This window comes from Leptodactylus fuscus, chromosome 2 (assembly GCF_031893055.1).
Source record: "Leptodactylus fuscus isolate aLepFus1 chromosome 2, aLepFus1.hap2, whole genome shotgun sequence".
NCBI lineage: Eukaryota > Metazoa > Chordata > Amphibia > Anura > Leptodactylidae > Leptodactylus > Leptodactylus fuscus.
In genome coordinates this window covers 141,274,232-141,299,358 of record NC_134266.1, presented here as the reverse complement: position 1 = coordinate 141,299,358, position 25,127 = coordinate 141,274,232, and the positions used below count along the sequence as shown (strand labels likewise).

At 44.0% G+C, this 25,127-nt stretch overlaps 1 protein-coding gene and 1 pseudogene across 5 annotated transcripts in view; both read left to right on the top strand.

The window, feature by feature from the left end:
* BCAS3 (BCAS3 microtubule associated cell migration factor) overlaps positions 1–25,127 on the top strand; it is an 849,167-nt gene that overhangs the window by 263,596 nt on the left and 560,444 nt on the right. The gene's annotated exons all lie outside the window — the stretch shown is intronic.
* LOC142196360 (U6 spliceosomal RNA) lies at positions 5,983–6,083 on the top strand (annotated as a pseudogene).

Here is a 25,127-nt window from a genome sequence, read left to right as displayed (position 1 = left end):
TATTAGCACATTTTCAACCATAAATGCCATCATGGAACTTGCATAGCATGCTATATGTGTTTCACTTTTAAGTGTCTAGTATGGAATACTCTCCACACCAAAGTATAAACTGACCACATCAACTAATATGAAAAGCATATTTTCCCCAAAATTGTGCTTTACTTGCTTTTTATTTGAATAAGCCTTTGTATAATCATTAAAACGTTTTCCGTTATAGATGGCGTTTATTTTCTTGAATATTCCATCACTTCCTGTTTAGTAGTAGTTTGACTGCCAGACCCAATCCTAGTACATGGCTATGCTTCATGTCAATGAATGGGTCTATGATGCCTTTCTTTTCAAAGCAGACCACCAGTAGTTACCCTTGAAATCCACCCTTGAGTAACCTATCCATTGATAAACACTAGTGCAAATTATGAAATTGTTGAAATGCAATATCACAGTTCTTGTTATAATAAGGTAAGGCCATGTAAGTAATATTTAAGAGAGTGTCCTCTTGTCTCCAGTTTGTTTTTTTTCTGGAGTTGACTTTATTGGCCATTGCTTGTCATATATCATTAAAAGGAAAAATGTAGGCTGTTTAATAAGTAGAACCTCCATATGTCTCCGATTTTGTACAGATTTTATTTTTTAACTTCACCCAGTGAGAAGAAATAATTACATGTTTCTTTGCATACCATATTATAGAGGAAAAAAGTATCTGATTGCCTATGTCCAGAATATAAATCTGCAGAGGAGCAAGAAAGTTCCATGATGTTTTTTAACAAGAGAGTGGATGTAGACGGACACCAGACAGAAAGTGCTCCGTCTGTATTCTACAATTAATGGACATTACACTAACCCTATGATAGATGAGAGCAACGGACATTAGTATTGGTAGTGTGAGCCTACCTGCAAAGCTAAATGTGCTGGGCTAAAAATGCTACTTCCTCTATGGGACTCAAGGAAACCACATAGAGCAGTAGCACTCTAAACTAAGCTGTTTAACAATTGGAATTTCAGTTTTTTTGCTGTAATAGTACATTTTAGATATGTAAAGGTTCTAGAACGATTTTATTACTGTAGGAAAAAATATTAGCAAACATAATAAATAAACTATACTCAACCCCTTCTCATAGTGTGGTATGTTTATTTTTTATGAGATAAAAAGGGTAATAAAATCTTGCTTTAAATGATACTTCAAGAACAATTGTGAAACATCCACCGTAACAGCTGCATCTAGTTTGTTTTTCAATTTTCCCGTTGCCTTTCTTGTTTATTAGCTGTGACTCTGAGGTCAGAATTAAAACAAATATTTTAATGGCAGCATTTATGATGTTGGCAAGGCGTAGTGCGGCAGAAAGCTGTGATCTGGAAGGGACTCGATATGGGTGGTGCGAGGTACACAAGGAACAGCCACAGATTTGTCATATGTTTGAACGGAGGAGTTAGTATACACACAACTGATAAGCATCATGGTGTCTGTGCATTACATTTACAGCAACAGAACTGATATACTAGAGAAGATGCAAGTGAGGAAAACTGGAAGAAAGATTAAGGAAAAAAAACTCTTAAAGAAATCAATCTATGTAGCTGTCAAACCCATACAAATCTTTGTTTTAGCAGTAGTGTGTACTGTAGGTTTTCATCTTCAAAAAAATTATTATGCCACAAGCGCTTGTCTATGGGTCATTTCTGCACATAGCTAGAATTCCCGGATGTTAACATACAGTATGTTCTATCAAACAAGAGGTACACTCTAATTTTATATTAAATTATTATATAAATGTAATAGTGGACTTTGCAGTTTAAGAGCTTTTGCCACTTTTAACAATTTTTAGTTTTAGATAACTTAACCAAAAGGTCTGAATTTTTGTGCAACTGCAAATAGATACACCACTGAGAACCTGACTGAGCATGTGCAGCTACATTTGCTTGTATTATTAGTAGGTCATGTCCAGTTCATGTGAACACACTCTATATTTTGTATATGTATGCTAATATCTGTTTATTAACTCTTGAGCATTGCATGCAGTCCACTTTTGGCCCAGAGACTCACACATATGCAGGTAAAGACTAATACTGGGGATATGCCCAGCAAGAGACTAAAGGGAAAGGGGGTGACACATATGTAGCAGCTCAGTTCATGTCAATGGCATCTGGCAAACCTCCCACTAAAAACATCAGTGACGGGGCTATAGGCAAACTGCCAGGGTCCCAATGAACAGGAACGGTGTGAATATTAAACTGAAACCTGTTCTAAGATGCTTAGACCCCATTCACATCTGCGCATGGATTTCCGCTCAGGAGAAAAAAGCCTTAGGAAATCCACATAAAAAAGCCTTAGGAAATATGTAGACCCCTTAGATTATAATGGGGTCCATGTGGTTTCTGCTCGGTTTTCGCACAAAAAATGCAGAGAGAAAAGTGCTGCTTGCAGATTGTTACACCGTTCAGATACAATAGATTATTCTAATAGAAATATTTATGAAAAGCCTTTTCAACACCTAGGGCCTACTTTTGGGGAAGCTCCTAGATACTTGTCAAAAAAGGTGACACCTCTGATGTTAGTCTGTCAATCTGAATTGTACTGTAGTATGAGGCTGGTTTGCGAAAGGGTCCATTTGGTAGCATACCACTTTTCAATCTCTGACCAACTTGCCATAGACCAGGTGTAGGCAACCTTCGGCACTCCAGCTGTTGTAAAACTACAAGCCCCAGAATGCATACTTGCTCTGCTGTTCTTGGATCTTCTATGGAGTGAATGGAGCATGCTGGGGGTTGTAGTTTCACAGCAGCTGGAGTTACGAAAGTTGCTGACCCATGCCATAGACCAAGAGCAGGTATTAAGACTTAGCTACATATGTGCCTCTATGCTGGGTGTTGAGTTGCTAAGGTGACTTTCTGGTGACCTTCTGTTCGCAGTGCTGTGGTGTAGTCAGTCTGTATGAAGTGTGTGGGTACTGAAGTCTAGGTTCTGAAATATGCCTAGATGCTAGTTTGAGTGCATGCTAGACTTATAAAGTCTAGTCTTCTGTTATAGTTCACATGCACTGTGACCATACATGAATTAAGTGTATTAAGTTAGAAATGTTTTGGCAGCATAGTTTATACTGTATATGAAGATGTTTCCAGTTTATGTTTTGCATGTTTGTGCTATTATGTTGTTTGTCATTTTGTATTGTATGTTTGTTTGTTTTTCTTATAAAAACTCAATTAAAAACCCAAAAGGAATATCATAGATCCTTACTTGTAGCAGGTGCTTGTTTATTTTGGGATGACATATTTTATGTACATTGGGAAAGATTTGTAATGCCTTGTATGCAAGTTTTCTTACCCATGACAAAGAGTAAATTAGATAAAGACAAGCAGATTACTAACCCTAATCTAGAAAAAAATCTAATATTTCTTTCGTGGTCAAAAATATTTTTTATTTTTTAGTATTTTCCTGAATAGGCTAATTCTTATCCAAGAATGTTTTGTGAATATCTGTCCTTCCCTTGAATACAGCGCAGATTCAGCAGTTGTGTTATAAGCAACTACAGGCATGAAACACATTGCCCTCAGTCACTGGTTTGGCCACATGGTGACAGTGTCCTACCTATAGATGTTATTCTGCTTATTGATATACTTGCTTCTGCCCTTATACTAAAACCAGCAGAAATATAAGTCCACCTTGCAATTTTAAGCAGATCTTGCATCAATGTCTCCTGTGGACACACATGATTAACTTGTACATGTTATATTATAGAATTGTAGAGCTTAGTGTATATTTACGTTTGTAGAAATACAATACCTAGCTTTTTTTTTCTTGAGCTAAAGTAGGTATATTTTTTTTCTGTCTGTCAGACATTTATGAAGAGTCTGAGTTGGCATCAGGCTGTGTAAAGTTATAAGAGTCGGTGGTTTGGCCTATTGACTACATAGCCCTGTTAAGTCTCCATGTATCAGGCACAGGATTTTCCCAAAAGTTATGCTTGGTTTTGTAGTGCTCCTCAAGGAAGTGCATCACTGGATTCTCGATCTTGCTAATAATAAAATAAACTGACAGTCTAGCAAATAGTAGCTTAATACAGCAAGTCCTTCAGGTCACAGAGGTTTTATCATATTAAATTAAAAGCAGATATATACAGTCCTATGAAAAAGTTTGGGCACCCCTATTAATCTTAATCATTTTTAGTTCTAAATATTTTGGTGTTTGCAACAGCCATTTCAGTTTGATATATCTAATAACTGATGGACACAGTAATATTTCAGGATTGAAATGAGGTTTATTGTACTAACAGAAAATGCGCAATATGCATTAAACCAAAATTTGACCGGTGCAAAAATATGGGCACCTCAACAGAAAAGTGACATTAATATTTAGTACATCCTCCTTTTGCAAAGACAACAGCCTCTAGTCGCTTCCTGTAGCTTTTAATCAGTTCCTGGATCCTGGATGAAGGGATTTTGGACCATTTCTTTCTACAAAACAATTCAAGTTCAGTTAAGTTTGATGGTCGCCGAACATGGACAGCCCGCTCTCAAATGATCTGAAAACAAAGATTGTTCAACATAGTCGTTCAGGGGAAGGATACAAAACGTTGTCTCAGAGATTTAACCTGTCAGTTTCCACTGTGAGGAACATAGTAAGGAGATGGAAGATCACAGGGACAGTTCTTGTTAAGCCCAGAAGTGGCAGGCCAAGAAAAATATCAGAAAGGCAGAGAAGAAGAATGGTGAGAACAGTCAAGGACAATCCACAGACCATCTCCAAAGAGCTGCAGCATCATCTTTCTGCAGATGGTGTCACTGTGCATCGGTAACAATACAGCGCACTTTGCACAAGGAGAAGCTGTATGGGAGAGTGATGAGAAAGAAGCCATTTCTGCAAGCACACCACAAACCGAGTCGCCTGAGGTATGCAAAAGCACATTTGGAGTAGCCAACTTCATTTTGGAAACAAAGATTGAGTTGTTTGGTTATAAAAAAAGGCGTTATGCATGGCGTCCAAAAAGAAACAGCATTCCAAGAAAAACACTTGCTACCCACTGTAAAATTTGGTGGAGGTTCCATCATGCTTCGGGGCTGTGTGGCCAATGCCGGCATCAGGAATCTTGTTAAAGTTGAGGGTCGCATGGATTCCACTCAGTATCAGCAGATTCTTGAGAATAATGTTCAAGAATCAGTGACGAAGTTGAAGTTACGCCGGGGATGGATATTTCAGCAAGACAATGATCCAAAACACTGCTCCAAATCAACTCAGGCATTCATGCAGAGGAACAATTACAATGTTCTGGAATGGCCATCCCAGTCCCCAGACCTGAATATCATTGAACATCTGTGGGATGATTTAAAGCGGGCTGTCCATGCTCGGCGACCATCTAACTTAACTGAACTTGAATTGTTTGTCCAAAATACCTTTATCCAGGATCCAGGAACTGATTAAAAGCTACAGGAAGCGACTAGAGGCTGTTATCTTTGCAAAAGGAGGATCTACTAAATATTAATGTCACTTTTCTGTTGAGGTGCCCATACTTTTGCACCGGTCAAATTTTGGTTTAATGTATATTGCACATTTTCTGTTAGTACAATAAACCTCATTTGAATCCTGAAATATTACTGTGTCCATCAGTTATTAGATATATCAAACTGAAATGGCTGTTGCAAATACCAAAATATTTAGAACTAAAAATGATTAAGATTAATAGGGGTGCCCAAACTTTTTCATAGGACTGATATATATATATATAGTAGTACTCTGGATCTCAGCCTGACCCAAGTTTTTGCCCTCTCTATGGGCTGAGATTTGGTTTTGTCGCAGTTTCTATTTATTGATAGTTCTTTTTTAATGGGGCCTGGTTAGTTAAGTTAGGTATATTAAACATATGCTGAATAACCCAGTTTAGAATTGATGTTATTCCAATTCTTGAAAGCCTATGAATGAAACTCCTAGGTTGTAATAGTAAAATCTATATCAGTGCTTCCCAATAAGGAAAAGTCATTGATAGTACTAGAAATGTGGTCACTTCGGCAGCACATATACTAAAATGATACAGAGAAGATTGGCATGGCTCCTGTGCAAGGATGACATGTACATTTGTGAAGCGTTCCATATTTTTAGACTAGACTATATATCTGGCTTAACAAGTCCATGCATTTTTGAGAGTTACTCTCCTATATGTGTTATATCAGATGTTTTCTTGTTTATACCCTGTATTGTATCCATATGTGAATTTTCTTAGTACACCTACCTATAAGAAAGAATAAAAACCTATTGAAGCAGATGGTGCTGGTAATAGAAATAGGGCATATATTGACCCTTTGCAATTAACTCTCTTGCCAGTTGTGCATGCTTTGTGCGTCTACAAACAATTTCAATACTTTTTGTTCGCACATCACATGCCCTACAATTTTACTACCGTATATTCTCAAGTATAAGCCGACCCGAATATAAGCTGAGACCCCTAATTTTACCACAAAAAACTGTGAAAACTTATTGACTCGACTATAAGCCAAGGGGGGGGGGGGAATCCACCATTGCAGATAAAAAGTCTGGTCATGTGCATTGCAGCTTAGTAACTCCATGGGGATCAGAGTAATAGCAGTTAACCCCATCATGTCCCTCATATTAACCCCCTGTGTGCCTCACATAAGAGTTACTGATATGTGGGATATATGGAGGTAATAATTAGGTATCTTCATAATTAAGGTCCTTCATTAGTACCCTCATGTGTCTCAGATATTAATAACCCTTATATAGGGCACACAGGGGTTAATATGAGGGACATGATGGGGTTACTGTTATTAATGTGAGGCACATGGAGTTACTGAAACTAAATTAATAACCCCAAATGCCTGACATTAATAGGCAGAGTAACTAAAGGAAGGTCCCTGTGTGTCACTTTACTGTAGCTTCCTCTCCTCCATACAACAGACATCTTCCATAAGACACTATGAATCGTGGCCACTCATCTGCAGGGTAGATGCTAAATCCTAGTGTGCTAAAGGACCTCTGATGACGTCATGACCATGTGATCGGACTCTGGTGTGGGCGGAGCTACTAGGATTTAGACTCAACTCTATCTGCAGATGTTACATACCAGTGGCTATAGGACCTTTGATGACATCACAGTCACGTGACCTCATGACAAGCCAATCACAGAGCAGTAACTTTAAAGGACCTCCCTCTTCTAGGTCCTTCCAGTTTTCTGTGATCCGTGGACCTTGATCGTGTATAAGCCGAGGAGAGCTTTTTCAGCATGAAAAATGTGCTGAAAAAGTCGGCTTATACTCGAGTATATACAGTACTTTATAGCTGTTCACCCAGCATTAAAGCAACTATGATGGCATAAAAAGGAAATATTTTTTTAAAAAGTATACATGTGTGTTTTATTATATGAATATGTGTTGGTGTAGATTATTTATATATATGATAAATGTCTAGCCATATAAATCATTTTTTTCCTATGGCTCTAGAAATAATTAGAAAATCATATATAGTTCTTATTTCTTATAGAAGATGAAAGCCATAAAGCAGTTTAACATAATGAAGGCTATAAACCCCAAAAAGCCAGAAGTAAGCAGTTTGTACTTTAGTTATAATTCTCCTACATTTATCTCTTCAATGCTCCATGTGCCATAGCAAACAATTCATACTGAAAGAACAAGAACATGTTTTTATGGTGCATAGACTTTAGAAGATATCTAGATTAGAAGGTTTTTCATAAAAGTCATGTCATTTAGTCACTTGAATTATGGAAAGAAGTGAGGAAGAAACCACAGACTCTATTTAATAAATGTCTACACATTCGTGTAAAGTTGGTAAATAATTGATGGTTTGTAGAGGCGTTACTTCTTCCAGTCGAGTGGCCTGAGAGCTGTGAAGTGCGACACATCTACCTCTGAATTAATGACCCCTCCCTGGCCACCAGAGTGCTTTTCCATCTATTAAGAACAGGCAAATTAATGTTGGACTTGCTGTAAAACAGGTTAAACTGTGCACCCCTATGAATGCTTGACTGCGGCTTTAACGGACATGAAATTTTTCTGGTTACTTAAATGCTGTTTATTGAAATGTGGTGGTGGTCTCAAGTTAATAGTTAAAAGAGTTTACACTGGCTTTTCAATCTGCTGAGATTTTCACATTGATCAAAGTGTGCAATCACAAAGAAAATAAAAATGTTTGCTAGAACTTAGAACGTAGGAAATCATTACAGCTAATTCAGGAACCAAGAAATTGGTCATTGTGTTCTTGCCACAATAAAACATTATTAATTCCAAAAAAATTACTTTTTAAGTCTTTCCACGCAAGGCAGGCTTTGTGCTTTTATACTTGTTAAGCACAGCCTGATCCTATCAAATGCTGAAGCACTATATACTGTATACTATAGTGCATATTGACGCTTACAATCAGCCATCCTTTCTTGGTAAATATAGAGCTAACATTGCAATATATATGTGTATGTTTCTTCTAGTTTTTCAAAATGTGTACAGTATTGTGAAGCATAGCAATAATTCATGAGGAATAATTTATTAGTTGCCTTCTTTGGTTATTATGCTGGTGAAAACCATTAAATGTTGGGCTAACAACTGATTCAGGATTTTAGCAAGTGGCTAGACACTCAGAGACAGGCAAGTTAGAACCGAACAGCTGGGCTTTATATATATATATATATAAAAAAAATGTGAATTTTATTGCTTCATGGTGGTCAGGAGCCAGTTTCACACCCGTCTAAATTAAATCTCAAACTTCCTTAGAAATGTAAAATAACTACAGATGTTGTCCAATGAAGATGGTAAAATGGCTATACCCTTCCATGCTATAGTGTTAAAAACGCCTGTATAAAGTTAAGGCCCTATTTAATGGGATGCAACAAAAAAGCGCAGCTGGAAAAACTACAGCGGCAATGCATGGCAGATTTTTTAGCCAGCACTTTTACAGAAAGTCGACAAAGGTTTCCTCTGCAGACTTTCTGCTTCCATTATACCTATAGGGAAACCGCTGACATTTCCGTAGGTATAATTGACATGTTCTGATTTCCAAAACTGAAATGGTTTTGAAAAACGCAGCGTGTCTGCTATACCCCTTTTTCCACACTAGAATCCCATCCACTATGCAGGGACTGTAAAACACTGCATTTTTTGCCACCACATGGGGCCTTAGGGAGTTGATTGCATACCACATTAAAATCACCATCCTTAGTAGTCATTACTAGAGATGAGAGAATATACTCAATCGAATACCAGGGAAGGTGGGAGGGGCAGTAAAAATTCAAAGCCCCAGAAGTGTTTTTGCAACGGGAGCTATGCGGCGCAGGTATTCGATCGAGTATATTCACTCATCTCTAGTCATTACCAATCATTCTAAAGTTTAGATTTACCAACAGCTAGTACTTAAATGGAGGACGATATGATGTATACCAAGAGGTTTTTACAAAATATCCAGCAGAAAACATAACATTGGATAAAAATAGTGAAAACAGCCCTCGGACCCAGACAAGGCTTTCCTGGGTGAACATCTTTCTGTGGAGGAGTTAATTGAGGTAATTTTCAAGTTCCTCTCAGGCAAATCCCCAGGACCTGAAGGTTTTAGTCCATGGTTTTATAAATGTTTTCAGGACCTCCTGGTCCAGACGCTCCAGCGTGTATGTAATAGTCTTGTTGCTGACACCCCATTCACCCCCATTCTCTTTCAACTCTGATCACCATTATCCCTAAACCCAGCAAGGACTCGACTTCTTGTACCAGCTACTGTCCAATTTCATTGATTAACGTTGACATTAAACTCTACTTGTTAGGGTATTGTTTAGATCACAACTCCCCAGTAGCTGCTGGAGAACCCTGGAGGAAGGGGCACAAGAGACAGTGAGCCCTAAGCTGAAGCCCCCCAGTGTCCCTTCCTCTTGCCAGGCCCTATCCTATGTAATAGGCGGCAACTTGGAGACAATCCTTCCTATATATGTTACACACAAAATGCAGACAAGACAAGTAATAACAAAGAGAGGTCAGCTAGCCAAGGTTCGGTAACAGTCGAGCAATGCAGTGCCAAATCGAAGTCCAAAAGAATAGTCAATAGGAAAAGCCAAGATCAGGATTAAAAATACAAGAATACATTGAGTTCAATGGCTTTTTATTTAACGCACGTATTTTTTTATTTAACGCACGTATTTTTGCGCAAAACTACGCACGTTAAAAAAAAAGCCATTGAACTCAATGGCTAACTACATTTTACACGTGTATTTTTACACATGTAACATGGACAAATTGAGCAGAGCATTACATCGTGTGAAGGCAGCCTAAGAGCCCCTTCACACGGCGTAAACGCGCCGCTCATTTAGACCTGTATACACATGTCCGAGCGCGGCGCTTCAAAACAGAGCCCATTGATTTCAATGGGAAGCGCGCGTATATGCCGATATACGCGTACTCCCCATTGAAATCAATGTACTCTGTTTTGAAGCGCCGCGCTCGGACACGTGCATACGTGTCTAAATGAGCAACGTGCTTACGCCATGTGAAGGGGCCCTAAGCCTGGAAATCCCAAACGTGGTGCTGGTGTGAACCCAACCTTTGCCAATCACAAGAAATATCCACTAAAGCACAAAATGCAAGATTTATCACTTCTACTAAACTGTTAAAGTTACCAGCATGGAATATGCTAAAATAAAATAAAATAGTTGTAATATATACTGTGTGCTTTAAGGTCAGTTCACCCTCTATTTGTGTACTGCATGGCTCATACTGATGTTTCTCAATTATGTGTTTTATTGTTTACCAAAAGAAATAAGAATAAGAAGAAAATAATAATAAAAAAATAAGATTAAAGAAAAGGAGAAATGGGGGAGATAAAGTTGGAAGCATTCCTCTGCTAACCAAAGAGTAGCCTGTGCACCTGAAATATTTCATAATTGTAACGTGTCATGAATTTGTCAAGGAAAGCTAGCTTGTTTCGGGTGACATGGGTGCCACTGGTGCTAGACGACATCAATTTACTGCCTCTTTTCACCAGTGGAGCCAATAGTTTGTGTATGAAAAATAGAGCAGTATTCAAAGCAGAAGACATCCGCCTGTACACCCCTTTCTGAAGTATATACAACATTGGGCTTCTACATATCATTTTCCATTTGAAGCTTAATGCTGAAAGCAGTTGTTTATAAACTTTTGACTTTATTTTCTTATCTTGATAATGTGCAGATATTACCAGCTTTGTGGTTGACTTCATTACTCTGGGAACTAGACAAGACATCCAATGAATTGCATCTCTTTGATCTTCACCCTTTATATACTCTGCTGGCCTCTCTAAAATAGAAGAAACTTAGATGACTTTTTAAATGATTTAAAATACGCTTATTTATGTTTTTGCGTCTAAAAATTCACGCATACATTTATGTATGTATTTTTTCCCTCTGCATTTGCAAATTAAAGGGGTGTAAATCATTATATATTGCTAGGATATTACTTACACATCAATGGTAGTGTGACTCCGTGAAATTCTACCCATTTCTAGAATAAAAGGGTGCTGCAGAATCTTGACTAGTTTTTTCTGCTTATAATTGCTTATGCCCAGCTGTCATGGTGCATGTGTCCACATGTCCTGTTTGTTTGAATGGTGTCATGTTGTACTGTATTTCCCTTTAAAGCAATTGTCAGGGAATGTTGCCATGCATTGGAAATGCCAAAGGACCTTCGTAACTAGTTAGGGTCCCAGAGCTCAGATCCCAGGGATCATAATGTTTTTATGTGTATAAATATATCCACACATGCAATGAATACTCTTAAACTTCTCCTAAAGACCAACTTCTTGATAAGAACATGCCCATACTATGCATACTGGCCTCTACTTATTTGATATCCTATTAATATTATAAAGGTGAATGTTTTTGAGTTTGTGGGTTTGTGTGTTAGGATGTTTGGATGTTCGGATGTTTGTTCCTCAATTACAGCCAAACGACTGAATGGATTTGGGTGAAATTTCACACACACCTACATATTTCCCAGGAAGGTGCAATAGGCTACTTTAAATGTGGGTCACTCACCCCAACTTGCCACCGTCACCCTCCAAACACCCCTCCGGGCTCTGCTGTAGAAGCTGGCATTCTGCCAGCGCTGCTCTGTCCGCGCTCCTCCTATTGGTGCATGGCAGGGTGTGGGCGGGCTATGGAGCCAACACTGTGGCACCATAGGTTGGAATCTGAATGTGGGCGTGCCGATTCACCAGGGACACAGTGAGGAAGATGGCGGCCGTCCACAGGGTCCTGGAGCCGCAGTTATACCAGGCTGCCTACACACATCGTGGAGGATAAGGAGGAGGCTGCTGCATCCGACACTCCACATACAGGTCAGTGCAGCGGGGGGAGGGGGTGTTTCCGGGGGGGAGGAGGTGTCCCCAGGTCAGTGTCCCCAGGTCCCCAGCTTCAGTTCCCCCCCTACATCGTCCCCTGTGTAGTAGCACTCACCTTTGTCTCTCTCCTCTGCTCCTGTGTCTGCTCGCTGCACACACTTCCCGTGCTGCTGCCTGTGTCCTGTATGAAGCACAGCGAGCTCCTGCGTCAGGTTGCTATGACGCTGGGCCTGCTCTGCTACATATACGCCACAGGGAGCAGCACGAGAAGTGTGTGCAGGCAGCCAGCAGACACAGGAGCAGAGGAGAGAGACAAAGGTGAGTGCTACTACACAGGGGACGATGTAGGGGGTGGGGGCAGGGATGGGGGAACATGAGACTGGGGGGGCAAGACACTGGGGGCAGAGAAGGGGGGACATGAAGCTGGGGGCAGAGATGGGGGGAGAAGATACTGGGGCAGAGATGGGGGGACAAGATACTGGGGGCAGAGATGGGGGGGACATGAAGCTGGGGGCAGAGATGGGGGGGACATGAAGCTGGGGGCAGAGATGGGGGGGACATGAAGCTGGGGGCAGAGATGGGGGGGAAGATACTGGGGCAGAGATGGGGAGGGGAAGATACTGGGGCAGAGATGGGGGGACAACATACTGGGGCAGAGATGGGGGGACAAGATACTGGGGGCAGAGATGGGGGGGACATGAAGCTGGGGGCAGAGATGGGGGGGACATGAAGCTGGGGGCAGAGATGGGGGGGAAGATACTGGGGGCAGAGATGGGGAGGGGAAGATACTGGGGGCAGAGATGGGGGGACAACATACTGGGGGCAGAGATGGGGGGACAACATACTGGGGGCAGAGATGGGGGGACAAGATACTGGGGGAAAAGATGGGGGGACAAGATACATGGGGCAGAGATGGGGGGGACAAGATACTGGGGGCAGGCCTGCTCTGGCCACAAGTAGAGGGGCATTGGGGCCCACGGGCCGCGCTGCAGGTGGTTTGCGCAAGCATCAGGGGGCCACCGACGAAGTCGCGGGTTATAGCTAGTCTACAATATACCACAGATGCTTCCTCTAGTAAGCCAACAGCTTTATGAATCTTCTGTAAACTTCCTGTTAGGATTCTCAGTATGTATTCACCTCACTGTAGCAATGCTAACTACTGTCACTTTAAGGTTGCTCTGTCGGCATATCAAACCAAACTTTCACTGACTCTGCAGCTAATCAGAGTTCTGAGACACTAAGCCAATCAGTGTGCTGCCTAATTTCCCAATCATCAGCTGAGGAGGGATCTTTAAAGTCTGTGTAGAGCTTCCCATGTGTCTGCTATTAATTAACTGTTACTAATCAGGTTCTTGTCCTCAGTACGTATCTGTTTGTTTGCTATATTCCTGGTGAATGATTTTTTTTTTTGTCTTGTTTAGTAGATATCCACTTGTTTGCTGATTTGGCTTTGACTGTGATTTTTTTGATTTTACCTTGCTTGGACATGTTTTCTGATTTGGATATTTAGCACACTCCTGGTTTGACCTTGCTTGTTTTTGCTGTGTCTCCTGTTCTGATTTCAGTTTGTGGTTGCATCTAGAGATGAGCGAACAGTGTTCTATCGAACTCATGTTCGATCGGATATTAGGCTGTTCGGCATGTTCGAATTGAATCGAACACCGCGTGGTAAAGTGCGCCATTACTCGATTCCCCTCCCACCTTCCCTGGCGCCTTTTTTGCTCCAATAACAGCGCAGGGTAGGTGGGACAGGAACTACGACACCGGTGACGTTGAGAAAAGTAGGCAAAACCCATTGGCTGCCGAAAACATGTGACCTCTAATTTAAAAGAACAGCGCCGCCCAGGTTCGCGTCATTCTGAGCTTGCAATTCACCGAGGACGGAGGTTTCCGTCCAGCTAGCTAGGGCTTAGATTCTGGGTAGGCAGGGACAGGCTAGGATAGGAAGGAGAAGACAACCACAACAGCTCTTGTAAGAGCTAAATTCCAGGGAGAAGCTTGTCAGTGTAACGTGGCACTGACGGGCTCAATCGCCGCAACCCAGCTTTCCCAGGATCCTGAATGGAATACACTGTCAGTGTATTCCCGTATACCCGATATATACCCCGATACCCGTTCCAACGGTGTGCCCCCCCACCTTCACCCCAGAAATACCCTGCAAGTCCCCTAGCAATAGAATTGGGGCTATATACACCCACAATTTTTACTACTGGTATACAGTGCCATTGTCTGACTGGGAATTCAAAGAATATATTGGGGTTATAAATACCCTCATTTCTTGCTACTGCCATATAGTGCCAGTTTCTGACTGGTAATTCAAAGAATATATTGGGGTTACGTGCACCCACAATTTTTACTACTGGTATACAGTGCCATTGTCTGACTGGGAATTCAAAGAATATATTGGGGTTATAAATACCCTCATTTCTTGCTACTGCCATATAGTGCCAGTTTCTGACTGGTAATTCAAAGAATATATTGGGGTTACGTGCACCCACAATTTTTACTACTGGTATACAGTGCCATTGTCTGACTGGGAATTCAAAGAATATATTGGGAATACAAATACCCTCATTTCTTGCTACTGCCATATAGTGCCAGTGTCTGACTGGGAATTCAAAGAATATATTGGGGTTACGTGCACCCACAATTTTTACTACTGGTATACAGTGCCATTGTCTGACTGGGAATTCAAAGAATATATTGGGAATACAAATACCCTCATTTCTTGCTACTGCCATATAGTGCCAGTTTCTGACTGGTAATTCAAAGAATATATTGGGGTTACGTGCACCCACAATTTTTACTACTGGTATACAGTGCCATTGTCTGACTGGGAATTCAAAGAATATATTGGGAATACAAATACCCTCATTTCTTGCTACTGCCATATAGTGCCAGTGTCTGACTGGGAATTCAAAGAATATATTGGGGTTACGTGCACCCACAATTTTTACTACTGGTATACAGTGCCATTGTCTGACTGGGAATTCAAAGAATATATTGGGAATACAAATACCCTCATTTCTTGCTACTGCCATATAGTGCCAGTTTCTGACTGGTAATTCAAAGAATATATTGGGGTTACGTGCACCCACAATTTTTACTACTGGTATACAGTGCCATTGTCTGACTGGGAATTCAAAGAATATATTGGGGTTATAAATACCCTCATTTCTTGCTACTGCCATATAGTGCCAGTTTCTGACTGGTAATTCAAAGAATATATTGTGGTTACGTGCACCCACAATTTTTACTACTGGTATACAGTGCCATTGTCTGACTGGGAATTCAAAGAATATATTGGGAATACAAATACCCTCATTTCTTGCTACTGCCATATAGTGCCAGTTTCTGACTGGTAATTCAAAGAATATATTGGGGTTACGTGCACCCACAATTTTTACTACTGGTATACAGTGCCATTGTCTGACTGGGAATTCAAAGAATATATTGGGGTTATAAATACCCTCATTTCTTGCTACTGCCATATAGTGCCAGTTTCTGACTGGTAATTCAAAGAATATATTGGGGTTACGTGCACCCACAATTTTTACTACTGGTATACAGTGCCATTGTCTGACTGGGAATTCAAAGAATATATTGGGAATACAAATACCCTCATTTCTTGCTACTGCCATATAGTGCCAGTTTCTGACTGGTAATTCAAAGAATATATTGGGGTTACGTGCACCCACAATTTTTACTACTGGTATACAGTGCCATTGTCTGACTGGGAATTCAAAGAATATATTGGAAATACAAATACCCTCATTTCTTGCTACTGCCATATAGTGCCAGTGTCTGACTGGGAATTCAAAGAATATATTGGGGTTACGTGCACCCACAATTTTTACTACTGGTATACAGTGCCATTGTCTGACTGGGAATTCAAAGAATATATTGGGAATACAAATACCCTCATTTCTTGCTACTGCCATATAGTGCCAGTTTCTGACTGGTAATTCAAAGAATATATTGGGGTTACGTGCACCCACAATTTTTACTACTGGTATACAGTGCCATTGTCTGACTGGGAATTCAAAGAATATATTGGGAATACAAATACCCTCATTTCTTGCTACTGCCATATAGTGCCAGTGTCTGACTGGGAATTCAAAGAATATATTGGGGTTACGTGCACCCACAATTTTTACTACTGGTATACAGTGCCATTGTCTGACTGGGAATTCAAAGAATATATTGGGAATACAAATACCCTCATTTCTTGCTACTGCCATATAGTGCCAGTGTCTGACTGGGAATTCAAAGAATATATTGGGGTTACGTGCACCCACAATTTTTACTACTGGTATACAGTGCCAATTTCTAACTAGGAATTCAAAATGCGCAAGGCTCCCGGAAAGGGACGTGGACGAGGCCGTGGGCGAGGTCGGGGGAATGGTTCTGGGGAGCAAGGTAGCAGTGAAGCCACAGGGCGTCCCGTGCCTACTCCTGTGGGGCAGCAAGCATTGCGCCACTCCACAGTGCCAGGGTTGCTTGCCACATTAACTAAACTGCAGGGTACAAACCTTAGTAGGCCCGAGAACCAGGAACAGGTCTTGCAATGGCTGTCAGAGAACGCTTACAGCACATTGTCCAGCAGCCAGTCAGACTCTGCCTCCTCTCCTCCTATTACCCAACAGTCTTGTCTTCCTTCCTCCCAAAATTCCGAAGCTTTACAGAACAATAACCCAAACTGTCCCTGCTCCCCAGAGCTGTTCTCCGCTCCTTTCATTGTCCCTCAACCTGCCTCTCCACGTCACGATTCCACGAACCTAACAGAGGAGCATCTGTGTCCAGATGCTCAAACACTAGAGTCTCCTCCATCTCCGTTCGATTTGGTGGTGGATGACCAGCAACCCACCCTCATCGACGATGATGTGACGCAGTTGCCGTCAGGGCATCCAGTTGACCGGCGCATTGTGCGGGAGGAGGAGATGAGACAGGAGTTGGAAGAGGAAGTGGTGGATGATGAGGACACTGACCCGACCTGGATAGGGGGGATGTCAAGCGGGGAAAGTAGTGTGGATGTTGAGGCAGGTGCAGCACCAAAAAGGGTAGCTAGAGGCAGAGGCAGAGGTCAGCAGCTTAGGCGAAGCCAGGCCACACCCGGAATCTCCCAAGATGTTCCAGTTCGTACCCAGCCCCGAAAAACTCCCACCTTGAGGGTACGTTTCTCGAAGGTGTGGAGTTTTTTCAAGGAATGCGCCGAGGACAGATATAGTGTTGTCTGCACAATTTGCCTCTCGAAATTGATTAGGGGCTCTGAGAAGAGCAACCTGTCCACCACTTCAATGCGCCGTCATTTGGAATCCAAGCACTGGAATCAGTGGCAGGCAGCAACGGCAGGACAAAGGCCGCCTGCCGTTCACGCCACTGCCACTGCCTCTGCCACTGCCTCTGCCTCTGCCACTGCCACTGCTGACTGTGCTGGCGATGCACTCCAGAGGACGAGCCAGGACACCACTTCATCTGCCTCCGCCACTTTGTTGACTTCTACCTCATCCTCCCCTGGTCCTGTCTTATCTCCTTCTCCTGCACCATCAAAGGCACCATCAGGCGTTTCTTTACAACAACCCACCATCTCTCAGACATTGGAGCGGCGGCAGAAATACACTGCTAACCACCCACACGCGCAAGCCTTGAACGCCAACATCGCTAAACTGCTGGCCCAGGAGATGTTGGCGTTCCGGCTTGTTGAAACTCCCGCCTTCCTGGACCTGATGGCAACTGCGGCACCTCGCTATGCCGTCCCTAGCCGTCACTACTTCTCCCGGTGTGCCGTCCCCGCCTTGCACCAGCACGTGTCACTCAACATCAGGCGGGCCCTTAGTTCCGCGCTTTGCACAAAGGTCCACTTGACCACCGACGCGTGGACAAGTGCATGCGGACAGGGACGCTACATTTCACTGACAGCACACTGGGTGAATGTAGTTGAGGCTGGGACTGCTTCCCAAACTGGCCCGGTGTACCTCGTCTCCCCGCCTAACATTCCTGGCAGGGACACGAGAAGAACACCCCCCTCCTCCTCCTCCTCTACCGCCTCCTCCTCCGCCACCGCCTCCTCCTCCGCCACCGCCTCCTCCTCCGCTGTTAGATTGACCCCAGCTACGAGTTGGAAACGTTGCAGCACTGGCGTTGGTAGACGTCAGCAGGCTGTGCTGAAGCTGATCAGCTTGGGGGACAGACAGCACACTGCCTCCGAGGTGAGGGATGCCCTCCTCGATGAGACGGCAATATGGTTTGAGCCGCTGCACCTGGGCCCAGGCATGGTCGTTTGTGATAACGGCCGGAACCTGGTAGCAGCTCTGGAGCTTGCCGGACTCCAACATGTTCCATGCCTGGCCCACGTCTTCAACCTAGTGGTGCAACGTTTCCTAAAGAGCTACCCCAATGTTCCAGAGCTACTGGTGAAAGTGCGGCGCATGTGCGCCCACTTTCGCAAGTCGACAGTAGCCGCTGCTAGCTTAAAATCTCTCCAGCAACGCCTGCATGTGCCACAACACCGGCTTTTGTGCGACGTCCCCACACGCTGGAACTCAACGTTTCAGATGTTGAATAGAGTGGTTGAGCAGCAGAGACCTTTGATGGAATACCAGCTACAAAACCCTAGGGTGCCACAAAGTCAGCTGCCTCAGTTTCACATCCATGAGTGGCCATGGATGAGAGACCTTTGTGACATCCTACGGGTCTTTGAGGAGTCCACAAGGAGGGTGAGCTCTGAGGATGCGATGGTGAGCCTTACAATCCCGCTCTTGTGTGTTCTGAGAGAATCCCTGATTGACATCAGGGATAACTCAGATCACACAGAGGAGTTAGGGATAGCATCCGATCCGTCACAGCTGGAGAGTAGGTCCACACATCTGTCCGCTTCACAGCGTTTAATGGAGGAGGAGGAGGAGGAGGAGGAGGAGGAGGAAGAAGAGTTGTCCGATGATGTGATGGTGATACAGGAGGCTTCCGGGCAACTTCGAATCGTCCCATTGTTGCAGCGCGGATGGGTAGACATGGAGGATGAGGAGGAAATGGAGATTGAACTTTCCGGTGGGGCCAGAGGAGTCATGCCAACTAACACTGTGGCAGACATGGCTGAGTTCATGTTGGGGTGCTTTACAACCGACAAGCGTATTGTCAAAATCATGGAGGACAACCAGTACTGGATCTTTGCTATCCTTGACCCCCGGTATAAAAACAACATCTCGTCTTTTATTCCGGTAGAGGGGAGGGCCAATCGCATCAATGCTTGCCACAGGCAATTGGTGCAGAATATGATGGAGATGTTTCCAGCATGTGACGTTGGCGGCAGGGAGGGCAGTTCCTCCAGTAGGCAACCAAGTTCTCACCGGTCCACACAAACGAGGGGCACACTGTCTAAGGTCTGGGACACCTTGATGGCACCCCCTCGCCAAAGTGCCGCCACGGAGGGTCCTAGTGTCACCAGGCGTGAGAAGTATAGGCGCATGTTGCGGGAATACCTTTCCGACCACAGCCCTGTCCTCTCCGACCCCTCTGCGCCCTACACGTATTGGGTGTCGAAGTTGGACCTGTGGCTTGAACTTGCCCTATATGCCTTGGAGGTGCTGTCCTGTCCTGCCGCCAGCGTCCTATCTGAGAGGGTGTTCAGTGCAGCCGGTGGCATCATCACTGACAAGCGCACCCGTCTGTCAGCTGAGAGTGCCGACCGGCTCACTTTGATAAAAATGAACCACCACTGGGTAGAGCCGTCATTTTTGTGCCCACCTGTGTAAAGCACCCCAACATGAAACTCCATGTCTGTACTCAACCTCTCCAATTCCTCCGCATCCTCATACTCATCCACCATAAGCGTTGCACAATTCTGCTAATACTAGGCTCCCTCCACCCTGATTTCCCCCAACTCTGCTGGTTAGAGGCTCCCTCCACCCTGATTTCCACCAACTCTGCTGGTTAGAGGCTCCCTCCACCATGAATTTGCCCAAACTGGGCTGTTTATAGGCTCCCTCCACCATGAATTGGTCCAAACTGGGGTTTTTAGAGGCTCCCTCCACCATGAATTGGTCCAAACTGGGCTGTTTAGCGGCTCCCTCCACCATTAATTGGTCCAAACTGGGCTGGTTAGAGGCTCCCTCCACCATGAATTTGCCCAAACTGGGCTGTTTAGAGGCTCCCTCCACCATGAATTTGCCCAAACTGGGCTGGTTAGAGGCTCCCTCCACCATGAATTGGTCCAAACTGGGGTTTTTAGAGGCTCCCTCCACCATGAATTGGTCCAAACTTGGCTGTTTAGAGGCTCCCTCCACCATTAATTGGTCCAAACTGGGCTGGTTAGAGGCTCCCTCCACCATGAATTGGTCCAAACTGGGTTTTTTAGAGGCTCCCTCCACCATGAATTGGTCCAAACTGGGGTTTTTAGAGGCTCCCTCCACCATGAATTGGTCCAAACTGGGCTGTTTAGCGGCTCCCTCCACCATTAATTGGTCCAAACTGGGCTGGTTAGAGGCTCCCTCCACCATGAATGTGCCCAAACTGGGCTGTTTAGAGGCTCCCTCCACCATGAATTTGCCCAAACTGGGCTGGTTAGAGGCTCCCTCCACCATGAATTGGTCCAAACTGGGGTTTTTAGAGGCTCCCTCCACCATGAATTGGTCCAAACTTGGCTGTTTAGAGGCTCCCTCCACCATTAATTGGTCCAAACTGGGCTGGTTAGAGGCTCCCTCCACCATGAATTGGTCCAAACTGGGTTTTTTAGAGGCTCCCTCCACCATGAATTGGTCCAAACTGGGGTTTTTAGAGGCTCCCTCCACCATGAATTGGTCCAAACTGGGCTGGTTAGAGGCTCCCTCCACCATGAATTTGCCCAAACTGGGCTGTTTAGAGGCTCCCTCCACCATGAATTTGCCCAAACTGGGCTGGTTAGAGGCTCCCTCCACCATGAATTGGTCCAAACTTGGCTGTTTAGAGGCTCCCTCCACCATTAATTGGTCCAAACTGGGCTGGTTAGAGGCTCCCTCCACCATGAATTGGTCCAAACTGGGTTTTTTAGAGGCTCCCTCCACCATGAATTGGTCCAAACTGGGGTTTTTAGAGGCTCCCTCCACCATGAATTGGTCCAAACTGGGCTGTTTAGCGGCTCCCTCCACCATTAATTGGTCCAAACTGGGCTGGTTAGAGGCTCCCTCCACCATGAATGTGCCCAAACTGGGCTGTTTAGAGGCTCCCTCCACCATGAATTTGCCCAAACTGGGCTGGTTAGAGGCTCCCTCCACCATGAATTGGTCCAAACTGGGGTCTTTAGAGGCTCCCTCCACCATGAATTGGTCCAAACTTGGCTGTTTAGAGGCTCCCTCCACCATTAATTGGTCCAAACTGGGCTGGTTAGAGGCTCCCTCCACCATGAATTTGCCCAAACTGGGCTGGTTAGAGGCTCCCTCCACCATGAATTGGTCCAAACTGGGGTTTTTAGAGGCTCCCTCCACCATGAATTGGTCCAAACTTGGCTGTTTAGAGGCTCCCTCCACCATTAATTGGTCCAAACTGGGCTGGTTAGAGGCTCCCTCCACCATGAATTGGTCCAAACTGGGTTTTTTAGAGGCTCCCTCCACCATGAATTTGCCCAAACTGGGCTGTTTAGAGGCTCCCTCCACCATGAATTGGTCCAAACTGGGCTGGTTAGAGGCTCCCTCCACCATGAATTTCCCAAAACTTGGCTGTTTAGAGGCTCCCTCCACCATTAATTGGTCCAAACTGGGCTGGTTAGAGGCTCCCTCCACCATGAATTTGCCCAAACTGGGCTGTTTAGAGGCTCCCTCCACCATGAATTGGTCCAAACTGGGTTTTTTAGAGGCTCCCTCCACCATGAATTGGTCCAAACTGGGCTGTTTAGAGGCTCCCTCCACCATGAATTTGCCCAAACTGGGCTGGTTAGAGGCTCCCTCCACCATGAATTGGTCCAAACTGGGCTGGTTAGAGGCTCCCTCCACCATGAATTTGCCCAAACTGGGCTGTTTAGAGGCTCCCTCCACCATGAATTGGTCCAAACTGGGTTTTTTAGAGGCTCCCTCCACCATGAATTGGTCCAAACTGGGCTGTTTAGAGGCTCCCTCCACCATGAATTTGCCCAAACTGGGCTGGTTAGAGGCTCCCTCCACCATTAATTGGTCCAAACTGGGCTGTTTAGAGGCTCCCTCCACCATGAATTTGCCCAAACTGGGCTGTTTAGAGGCTCCCTCCACCATGAATTTGCCCAAACTGGGCTGGTTAGAGGCTCCCTCCACCATGAATTGGTCCAAACTGGGTTTTTTAGAGGCTCCCTCCACCATGAATTTGCCCAAACTGGGCTGGTTAGAGGCTCCCTCCACCATGAATTGGTCCAAACTGGGTTTTTTAGAGGCTTCCTCCACCATGAATTTGCCCAAACTGGGCTGGTTAGAGGCTCCCTCCACCATGAATTGGTCCAAACTGGGTTTTTTAGAGGCTCCCTCCACCATGAATTTGCCCACACTGGGCTGGTTAGAGGCTCCCTCCACCATGAATTGGTCCAAACTGGGGTTTTTAGAGGCTCCCTCCACCATGAATTTGCCCAAACTGGGGTGTTTAGAGGCTCCCTCCACCATGAATTTGCCCAAACTCTGCTGGTTAGAGGCTCAATCCACCCTGATTTTCAAAACAAATGTTGGTGCCAACCTCAACTTACTACAAGGGCCAAATTCACTGCTGGTGACAAGCTCTCCTCACTGCAAGTGCCAAATACACATGTTTCAAGGTGTTTTCCTACTGTCAGAGAGGTGGTATTGAGTGTGTAAAGTGTGTAGTTGTTAGGCTGTGATGTTGGGGTAATAGAGGGTCTTTGGTGTGTTAGATGCCCCCAGACATGCTTCCCCTGCTGTCCCAGTGTCATTCCAGAGGTGTTGGCATCATTTCCTGGGGTGTCATAGTGGACTTGGTGACCCTCCAGACACGGATTTGGGTTTCCCCCTTAACGAGTATCTGTTCCCCATAGACTATAATGGGGTTCGAAACCCATTCGAACACACGAACATTGAGCGGCTGTTCGAATCGAATTTCGAACCTCGAACATTTTAGTGTTCGCTCATCTCTAGTTGCATCTATTTTTTACACTAGCTACTGGTCTTATAACCAGGGTCGTTATCCCGCCAAGTCCATCCAACCTTGTGGCGTGCTATGGTGAAGGCATCAGAGTAGCCTTAGACTCTATCAGCCAGGGTAGTGTGAGGTTTAGGTATCTACCAGTCTATACATTTTTGCTTTAGAGGCAATTCCATAGCAGTTCCATCTTTTGGAGATGCTTTACTCTTAGGCCTCATGCACACAACCGAGTGTACAGGCCAAAACCTTTCCAATTTTTTTTTACAGAACACACTCAAATGACATCTGAGTGTCAGTTGTGTGCCTTCTGTCTTCCATTGCAGCCTGGAGCTGCACAATTGGGCATGTACATGAGGCTTAAGTATTTTTACTACTGGAGCAAGCTACAACACTCCAAGCCTTAAAATTCTAAATTTACTTTCCCTATGGAGCCACAAATCATCATGATGTAGTGAAACAATTGAATTGGCTATATACAGGATGTAACCACACATCCTTTTGTATTCTCATCAGACTGGGAAATAGACCATGAACATTGTTTACCTCTATAGTATATGTAGCTTTATGAGTAATTATAACTGTATACTGCATAGATTGTGTGTCCCAATGAAGGTTGGGGCCGATATAAGTTGGCGCTACATAAATGAAGTGACATGGTCAGCGTCAAAGAAGTAGACTACCAGCAGATTTATTGTAACAGGAGTTTTATTGATCAGCAAATTAAACAAGACGCTCTTATTTAGCAACAGATAAAGTCCAAACAAAGCAAATGTGTTTTTTTTCAACAAAATATAAAGTTCTTAAGTTCGATGCACATGACTCTGTGATTTGTCAGTTTGCTAGCCGTGTTTTTCATGGCTAGCACACAGACTCATTCATATCTTTGGTACCATACACATTCTCATGTATTATTACAGGCACATGTATGCACCAGTGTAGCCATGGTAAAACTCAGGAAGGTCCTATACCTGTCCTTTTTGTGGCCCTTTCACTTGATGAAGTGAATAGGTCTGTGGAGGTGGAACATGGATGTCATCCATGTCATGTTCATGCCTCTTTACCATGGACCAGGCACACAAAATGAAAGTTCAGTTTGCTTACCCAGATAAAGTGCAGTGCATTAAGTGTTTCTGAAAAAATGTTACCAACCTCAGAAAAGACCTTTTAAATAAATACAGACCCAGACCCCTGAAAATATAGATCCAAACTTATAAATAAATATAGATAGATATTAGCCAAGACCTGCTAAATGCAGAGCTCACACCAAATGCCCTAAACCGTTACATTACTGTCACAGGCATTTAAATATGGCTGCTCACCCTGCAACTTTGCCCTCTGGCTTCAAAGATTTCACCTGCATATCGCCATGTGACCATAAGATCTTCAACAGGTTCAGCACACAGTTGTGCTTTTAGTGACCACTGTACATCATAATTTGGTTGTGTTTGTTTGATATGATTTACTTACTGTGCAGTAAATGAAAAGAAACCCCTGCAAAGCAGGTGTTATGAGGGAATACCCAACACCAAATGAAGCCCTTATAGGTTAAATGTTCACAGGCCCAGTTCACATCTGCGCATGGGTTTCTGTTTGGTGTTGTCCGCTTGGGGACCCCCTCCAACAGAAACCCAATCCGCATAAAAAAGTGGCTACCTTAGGAAACCCGCAGACCCCATAGACTATAATGGGGTCCGTGTAGTTTCCGCACAAAAAATGGGGAAAGAAAAGTGTTGCT